Raw genomic sequence first — 8,247 nt, 5'->3', positions numbered from 1 at the left:
CGTTTCGATCTCATCTACAAACCGAACCCTTTGACCTTTACCACCCTCTGATGGAGCTTCTACCGCCATACCTCGACTTGGCAGCACATCCTTTATCCAATTTGGAATCACATGTCAATCCTCCACAATTGGAGCCGCCCTAACTGGCATTCTCGGCATTGGAACCATCCTGTCTTTCTGTAGCCACATAACCCTCGGTTCCTCTCACACATGCACTTCTCTTTGCACCATCCTTGGCTTGGCTACCACTGGATCGACCTGCTTTGGGATCACGACACCTAGCAAACCCTGTCTAGCTTCACGCTTCTTGAGAATCTTCTTGGTTCGCCCTTTCGCTAGAGCCACCGCTTCTTCGTATGACATCGGGCCATCTATCTCAACCTTGTCGCTCACTTCCTCATGCAAGCAATCCAAAATTTTGCTCAATTTTAAAAACCCAACATTCTCAGCAGCAGTTACCTTTATCAGCTTTCCCCAAAAGACCTCAAACTCCAATAGCAACGCTTGAAAATCTGCTTCCGAGCCTTGCTTCAAATTGTCCAGCCTTCTCTTTACTTCATCCAACTACGCATTTGCTACATATTTGCTTCGAAAAGCCGCTTCCAGTGCTTCATGATCCACCTTTTCCTAATTAGGCAGGCCATTGAACCATAGCCTCGCTTTACCACGAACCAAAAGAGGACCTGTACCGCACCTTCCTCCCTCGACAAACTGCTTTCCAGCACGAATAATCCACAGTCTTGGAGCCAGGTTCCTGCATCTTCGACCCCAGTGAAAATGGGAATCCCGTCCAAGCCATTACTTCTCTAGCAGCACTTGCTCTTCAAAGGCGCACCTTTGGCATCACCAAAATCATCGCTTTGTCTTCAAACAGGAGCATCAGTGTGCTCCTCCGTGGGGACACCAGAAGATGGAGAGGGGGAATGGGGAACACACCCAACACACACGCAATGGCCCCTATATAGCTCAGGGTATTCACAGCACCCCCATCCTCTCGAAACACCTTCAAAAAAGACTATTCACACTAGCAGGGCCTCGCCTGCACTTTGCCCAACGCACAAACACTCTGCACAATTCTAAGATAGCTACCACATCGATCTTGCCCGCTTCTCGCACTTCCACAGTTAAACACCTCTCTCTCTTTCTCTCTCACACACACAGGCGCTCACACACCGGCACCACACACCTGGGAGACGAGCAAAGAAGAACGGGGGGAAGGGGAGAGAGACGACACCAAAACCCGGCAATGATAACTTCCCTTGCAATGAAAAAACAACATGTACAACATCCATGTCTGCTCTACGCCGCGTCATGGCCATCACAATTTCGTACAGAAGGGCACACACCTCCCTCGCCACTCGACTCCGTTGGCACATGCCTCGACCGGAACATCCACTTCTGGCTTCACTTCGACAGAAGCCGCTTCTTTGGCTTCACTTGTGTAACAGCTTCGCGTCTTGGTAGCCTTCGCTGGCTGCCTTTTCTATAGAGCTCTCGCCCTTCTGAGCCTCCCTGCAGACAACGCGTCCTAGCCTCCGCTCTCGAGCGCACGAAGCTTCTTTTCTTCCCCTCCTCTCTCTCCAGCCAAAAGAAAACTCCTCCTCTCGAAAAACCGTCGCCCCTTGCTTTTTCTTTCACTTCCCCTTTTACCTTTCCCAAAGCTAAGAAAATTTTCCTTTTTTGGCAATTGTGCCCGGCGCTATTGGCTTTGGCTTTGAGTCCTTTTCTTCTCACTTAAGCCTCCCATTTTTAACTATGCTTTGAACTTCTTTTTTTTCCCTTCTTTTAATGTCACCTTCTAGCCTTTGCATTTACAACCAAGTGGGCATTTTAACACTTATTCTCACGCTATCGGTGCTTTTATGTGCTTAAATTCACCAAATGAGTTTTTCCGACCACGCCGCATGGGAACTTCAGTGACTAATTTCCAATTTCAGCTCTCGCCCACCACCCAATGTCACGCTAGCCTCGGACAACACATCCAAAAAAGGGAAAAAATTTGAGTTTACCCCTGCTGCAATATCCTACTACCAAGCCGCAAAGCCCGGATGGAAGTTTGCATCGCCGCCTTGCTTCAATACAATCACCATCGCTTCTCGACTCTTCCAGGCTCGCAATCCGAGGCAACCCAAAATGGAAGAAATCATCTGTGGCCTTTCACTGCCCACGGCTCCCAACTTCATCTCGCTGTATTTGACCGACCGAGTATCCGATTGACGTGCAGTCGACTCGTGCTGACTCCACATAGCGCACACTATTACCGAGAACCTTGGCGAGGCCCAAAATATGCAAGACGACACATCCTCCAATGCGGTCAAGTGGGCTCAGACTCGGCCCCCGGAAAATCTTCAAATGGCCATAACTTTCTATCCATAGCTCCGATTCGCAATCCGAGAAGGCATGCATGCTCCGTAACTCGAGTTTTACACATGTATTCACTGACATCAGTCCGGGCCACCTGTCCCCAACTACCTTGTCCATTGGGGATCTACTACACACTCCAGCTTTAAACCGCAATATCTTGCACACCGGGGCTCCGTTTGACGAGCCGTGTGGACAGGCTTCTAGAGCATCTCGAACACTTTATTTTGGGACACAAAACCATCACTTTGGACACATGCGGCCACCATCCAATTTAGCGTCTCTGGAAGCATACCATCGGCCTAAAAAACCACATCAAACCTACCTTTCCACATCCTACTCGCTCTACAGCCACACTTCATAGCCGCACTACCACCATACTATGCACCTGCTTGCATATATATCACTGCATGGGCCATCTTCTGCCGTCGACATCATTTGGTTGTACCACCGTTTTCGGATTCCACCAATTCGCCAGACTTGATTCAACACAAAGCCTAAGGATTTCATCCGATCCCTGTTTGTATAGCCTTCCAGCCAGCATTACCAATGATCTAGATGTTGCAATGGTAGATGGTTGTCTTGTCAAATTCAATGACCCAATAGTCAACAAAGGAATTACATCCTCGCTCCATCTTGGAACCATTTGTATGTTGAAGAGATATACATCTAGCAAATCATCATCCACTCCTAGAGGGTTTTCTCCACGCAGCATTAGAGATAATTGATCCGCTCTTTGGTGTGTAGTTCCTTTTTTAACTATAACCGTGAAGTCAAACTCAAGCAATATGATGAACCATCGTACAATCCGCCCCGTACTACAAGGTTTGTTTACCAAGTACAGCAATGCTTGGTGATCAACAAAGAATACAAATTTATTGGAAAGTAGTTAATGTCTAAACTTTTTCGCAGCATAGATCATACCCAAACCCTCTCTTTCAGTTGTTGTGTAATTCTTCTCTGCACTGTTTAGTTCTCTACTGGAGTAACTTATCGGAAAATTCATGTTGTTTTCTCTAGGTTGTGCAAGTATACATCTTATAGCATATGTTCATGCATCTACGTGGATGTGGAATATCTTTTCCCAATCCGGAGCCTTCAAAATTGGAGCGGATATCAATCTTTGCTTCAAGTTTTAAAAGCTTTCTCGCACTCATCTGTCCACTCAAATTTAGTTATCAACGCGTAAAGTGGTTTCGCAATTATAGCGTAGGAGTAGATAAATCTGCGATAATATCCACAATGGCCCATAAATGCCTGTACCTCCTTTACCTTTACTTGTCGTGGTAGATCAAAAATTACACTGATCTTTTCCATGTCTGTCGAAATACCATTTTTGGACACTATATGTCCCAGTATTTTGCCTTGTCTTACCATGAAGACACATTTCTCCGGATTCAGGCAAATCCGATAGAGTCTGCATTTATTGAACACTTTGGTTAAGTGCTCTATGTGCTCCGATCTTACGAGAGAGTGAACACATAAGTCATCCATGTAAATTTCTAAGAACTGTCTTAGATATTCTTTAAACGCATGACCCATCAGCCTCTGAAATGTGGCTGGTGTAATCGTTAAGCCAAAAGCCATTACCCTGAATGCAAAAATGCCCCGTTCAGTTGCAAAAGCCGTCTTGTGTTGATCCTCTGTCTTTATTGCGAGTTAGTTGTAGCCTGAAAAGCCATCTAAGAAACTGTAAGCTTCTTTTCCTGCCACTCTTTCTATTACATGATCAGTAATGGATAGGGGATAGTAGTGTAGCAGCGTTTACCTTCTTGATATTGACGCATACTCTCAACTTTCCATTTTTCTTTGGGACCACCACAATCGGTGAAACCCAGTCAGTGTGCTCAATTTCGTAAATAAACTCTACCTCTCTCAGCTTATCTATCTCCTGCTTGATCTTCCTTGCAAACGTCTCATTGTAAGTATAAGGACGTTGTCTGCTTGGTTTAGCGTCATTCTTAAGGGGTATTGTGTGTGGACAGATACTTGGATCCACCCCCTTAAGATCTTTGTCTGACCATGCAAACATATCTCTATACTGTTTAATAGTAGCTATCAAAAGCTTTTCCTCTTCTTCAGTAAGATCTGTGGCAATATATGCAGGTTTTAAATCTTCTCCTGGCTCCACTACATCTATTCGTTTTGCTTTTTTAGGACCGTCGTATGATGTACCGGGTTCCTTCAATTCTCTCATCGGTTGCTGCACTATGATTTTTTTATCTTGTATGGTATATTTCTTATAATGGGATGACACATCCATCTTGTCAGAATTCGTGTCCATATGTCTTTGAGGATCTGTTTGAGCTTATTATACGCTGTTTTCCTCTCTGTTTTGGTCATTCTAGACCCTATTTCCCCCTCCTTATGTGTCTCAGTCGTTTTCTTTTCGCACTTGTTCTTCTTGTTGTTTTTCCATGGTTTAGTTTTGATAAACCGGCCAATGACCTTGTCTTTGACACAATCATCAGCTTTTACAAGCGTTAGATATCCCGTTTTGTCATTGACAAGAGGCATGGGTTTATGCTTATTTGCTCTTGATTTCCTTGTTCTCTTTGATCTATACCGCTCTTGTCGACTAGATTTCAAAAAATTCCAAGATAGGCTGAAAAGATTGGCTGTTAAGGTGAATAGTTGCGTTCACATCAGGGAATTGGGTGAAGAAATTGTGGAGATCGTCACGATCTTGCTACTCGGTTGTTTGTGAAAACGCTTGGAAGCGTTGTAACGTCGTGGCTTCGGGAGGGGATGCAATGATGCTAGCTCCTAAGGTAGGAATGCAAAGAGTGCTAGAGCTCAAATGAGAGTGTGAACAGGCTATGTAGGTGAATTGTAAAAATGGTAGGGTTTAGGAGGCTTTATATAGCGCGCGTCCCCCCCCAAAAATAAAATAAAATTTAATAACAATAATTAAAATATTAAACAATTTTCATAAAGTAATACAAATAACAAGAAGTTATAAAAAACTTTCAAATCAAATTACAATCATTTAACTCTAAAAACATATCACTACGACTTTAAGATAATGTGCATTGCCAAAATTTGATACAACCATCTGCTTGAACTTACAATTGTGATATTATAAGAAATTTAAGTACAAAACATAACTACTGTAATGATAAAATCAGATTCTCTTCCGTCATCCACGCCTTTTCAATTTGAATCGTGCTCTCCATGCGGCTACCAATCTAGCAAAGAAAAAAGAAATAGCATACCCACCTCAGAGCAGGGAATAATCCAAAGAACATAAAGATAACATAATTAAAAGAGAAAAATCATTCACCTTACGTCGTCCGATGCAAAATTTTGTATCTTCTCCATGCTCTAAACCCATTATCACTAAGTGCTCCCGCACATTGGCCAATGTCCAATGCTTGTTCACTTGGACGGTCTCAATAGCACCACTCGACAATTTGATTGCAATATCAAATACCTCAATTGTAGCATTGGTGGATTGCAATGGAATCCATTCACCAAGCTTGCACATCCATCTTTCATAGAAGTACCGCACGTAAAGGGTGGAGCTCACCTTGATGAAACGGATAGCAATGCCGAAACTTCCAACCTGACACTGAAAGCGATCTCCATTGTGAAGTCCTTCAAGATACCCCCACTTCTCGCCAAGGATGGCTTCCAATGTATCGTAATGTAGATCTTTGCAAACATACATAGTATTTGTATGATGGAAAGGCAAAGATCCGAATATGCTAGCGAAGACATGAGCAAGACAACACCATCCAAGCCCAACGGAACACGAGGCTTTTCCAAATTTTAATGATGCTCTCACATCAGCTACAATCTTGGCTTTCAAATACATTACAGTGAATGCATCTGGCTTTGGCCACTCCATGCTATGCAAGGTTGTAGCCTCCTAAGGTTGTAGCTCTCCGTAGCCTTGCTCATCTGTACGTACAATGTACTTGTGGGTGTAGAAGAACACCCTTTGTCGTGCAAGGTTTGATGAAGTTGTGTTGGAGAAGGGCATATCCCCAAGACTTGTATGCATGGCCATAAATGTGCCTGAAAGACACGAGAGCGGTTGCTCCTCCACAAGGCTAGAAGGGAAAACATCTACATAGAAACAAAACAGTCCGTGAGATGTAAAAGTCCAATTTTTTGTTACCACCAAAACCATTGAAGTGCAAGGGACATACAATTACAAGGAAAATCCCTTGGGTTGGTGATCCCTCGTAGACGCATGTGTCCAAACATGAAGACATGTTGAACGATTGCCACCGTATCCTTGTCTCTTACTTTCTTGAAGCCTATTAGTCTTCCCTTCCAATGGAGATCAACGTTTGTTCTTTCACGAATACGATGGGAACCGATTGCAGAAGGTTGCATAAGGAAAGATGGGTTTGGGGCGTCTATTTTGACCATTGTTTGCCATGGATGCTTAAGTGGGAGCTTGAAATTGCAATGGAGAGCTTGGGGAAGGAGGAGGGACACAGAGTTTAGAGAGAGAGTGGGAGCTTAAAGTTGCAATGGAGATCTTGAGGAAGGAGGAGGGTGTTGGGGTATAAAGCCCAATGTGGTCGCCCAGGTAAGTGGGCAGGCCGCCAGGTATGTACACATATTCTTTTGTAAAAACCTAATAAGAACTCACTATGCTCTACACATTACAGTAGACCGAGTTCACCATATCATCGTGCTCTTCTTCTTGCACTCTCTCTCGCGTCGCACTTCCGCTCGTACTCCTTCAACTGGTATCAGAGCTCAGATCGATCCCTTCTTGGATGATACTAGATATGGCTAACGGTCTATGGTTCATGTGGGGTGGATGAACTTGCGTGGGAAACACTGTGTCATGAATTTTGACATGCATGGGTTCTGGTTCTAGTTCCCCTTGAGTCTCCTCCACTAAACCTCTTAGATGTTTCACCTGCTCAATCTCGTCTACTGGGTTTGGGTACGTCCCAATCTTCTTTTTACGATTCTTCCCTTTTTGCCCCTGCGGTTTATCTTGGGGGTCTTGGATTGGATTTGGAAACACTTGTGGTGTTTTCAGAGGCTCTTTATGGTTTTCTCTTATTCGGTTTTCATTTGGTTCCATGTTACGGTTTTCTTTGTCGGTCTTTCCCTTTGTGGTATTGGTTCTAGTCTCCATTGTCTCAATTGAATATGAATCATCCTCGAGTTCATTCATATACACGGGGTCATCTCCTGTTCCTATGTTTGTTTTGGAACTTGGCTTTGAATTTCCCATATTCTGCGACCTCTTCCTTCGTGTCTTCTTTTTCTTTGCTTGGATAACTGACGCGGTATCTCTCTCTTCGAGGATATGGCCTGGCCCTTGAAGCATGGACCGTGTAATCGCATAAGCGGGTGCGACGGGTGGTATTAGCGATGTCACACTAGCAATTTCGACCAAATTTAGGGGTGTGATTTTAGGCGCATTTGGGTTATAGGGGCATTGGGCAATCAAGTGATCTATGCCACAACGATTACATGTGAGTATTGGCATTGCAGACGTGCTCCCTTGATTCATTTGCATCTGTGCAGCATTCTTTTGCAGCCTAATAGGGCACTCCGCTGCCCGATGTGGTCCACCACACTCGTAGCATTGAAGAGGTGGCCTCCTAGCCTGGGTGTTGATATTTTGACCTCTGGATGCGAGAGCAGCAGCTTGATAAACCGGCTTGACTTGCCCCCAACAATCTTCCATGTAGTATATAGGACACTCTTCCAATGTATCAAATCCGTAGGCAATACTAGTGTCTATTTCCTCCTCACAGCCATCTGCATAAGCATTAGATGGCTCGCAACCCACTTGGTTCATAGGGGCGACTCTTGGATGCGGGGGCTGCGGTCCTAGCACAGGAGGTGGTAGCGGTGTAGCTTGTACAACATTTTGAGATCTAGGGACCATGTGTTGCGGTAGTTGCT

General features: G+C 44.4%; 1 pseudogene; it reads right to left on the bottom strand.

Annotated features, from left to right (window-relative positions):
- Nucleotides 1-204: 204 nt before the first annotated feature.
- On the bottom strand, nt 205-6,496 carry LOC147430099 (uncharacterized; annotated as a pseudogene).
- Between the last annotated feature and the right edge of the window lie 1,751 nt (nt 6,497-8,247).

The sequence above is a fragment of the Adiantum capillus-veneris genome, chromosome 22 (genome assembly GCF_014529385.1).
Source record: "Adiantum capillus-veneris isolate H3 chromosome 22, ASM1452938v2, whole genome shotgun sequence".
NCBI classification, from domain to species: domain Eukaryota; kingdom Viridiplantae; phylum Streptophyta; class Polypodiopsida; order Polypodiales; family Pteridaceae; genus Adiantum; species Adiantum capillus-veneris.
Note: the sequence above shows the minus strand (reverse complement) of the source record. Positions and strands in the feature narration are given on the sequence as shown.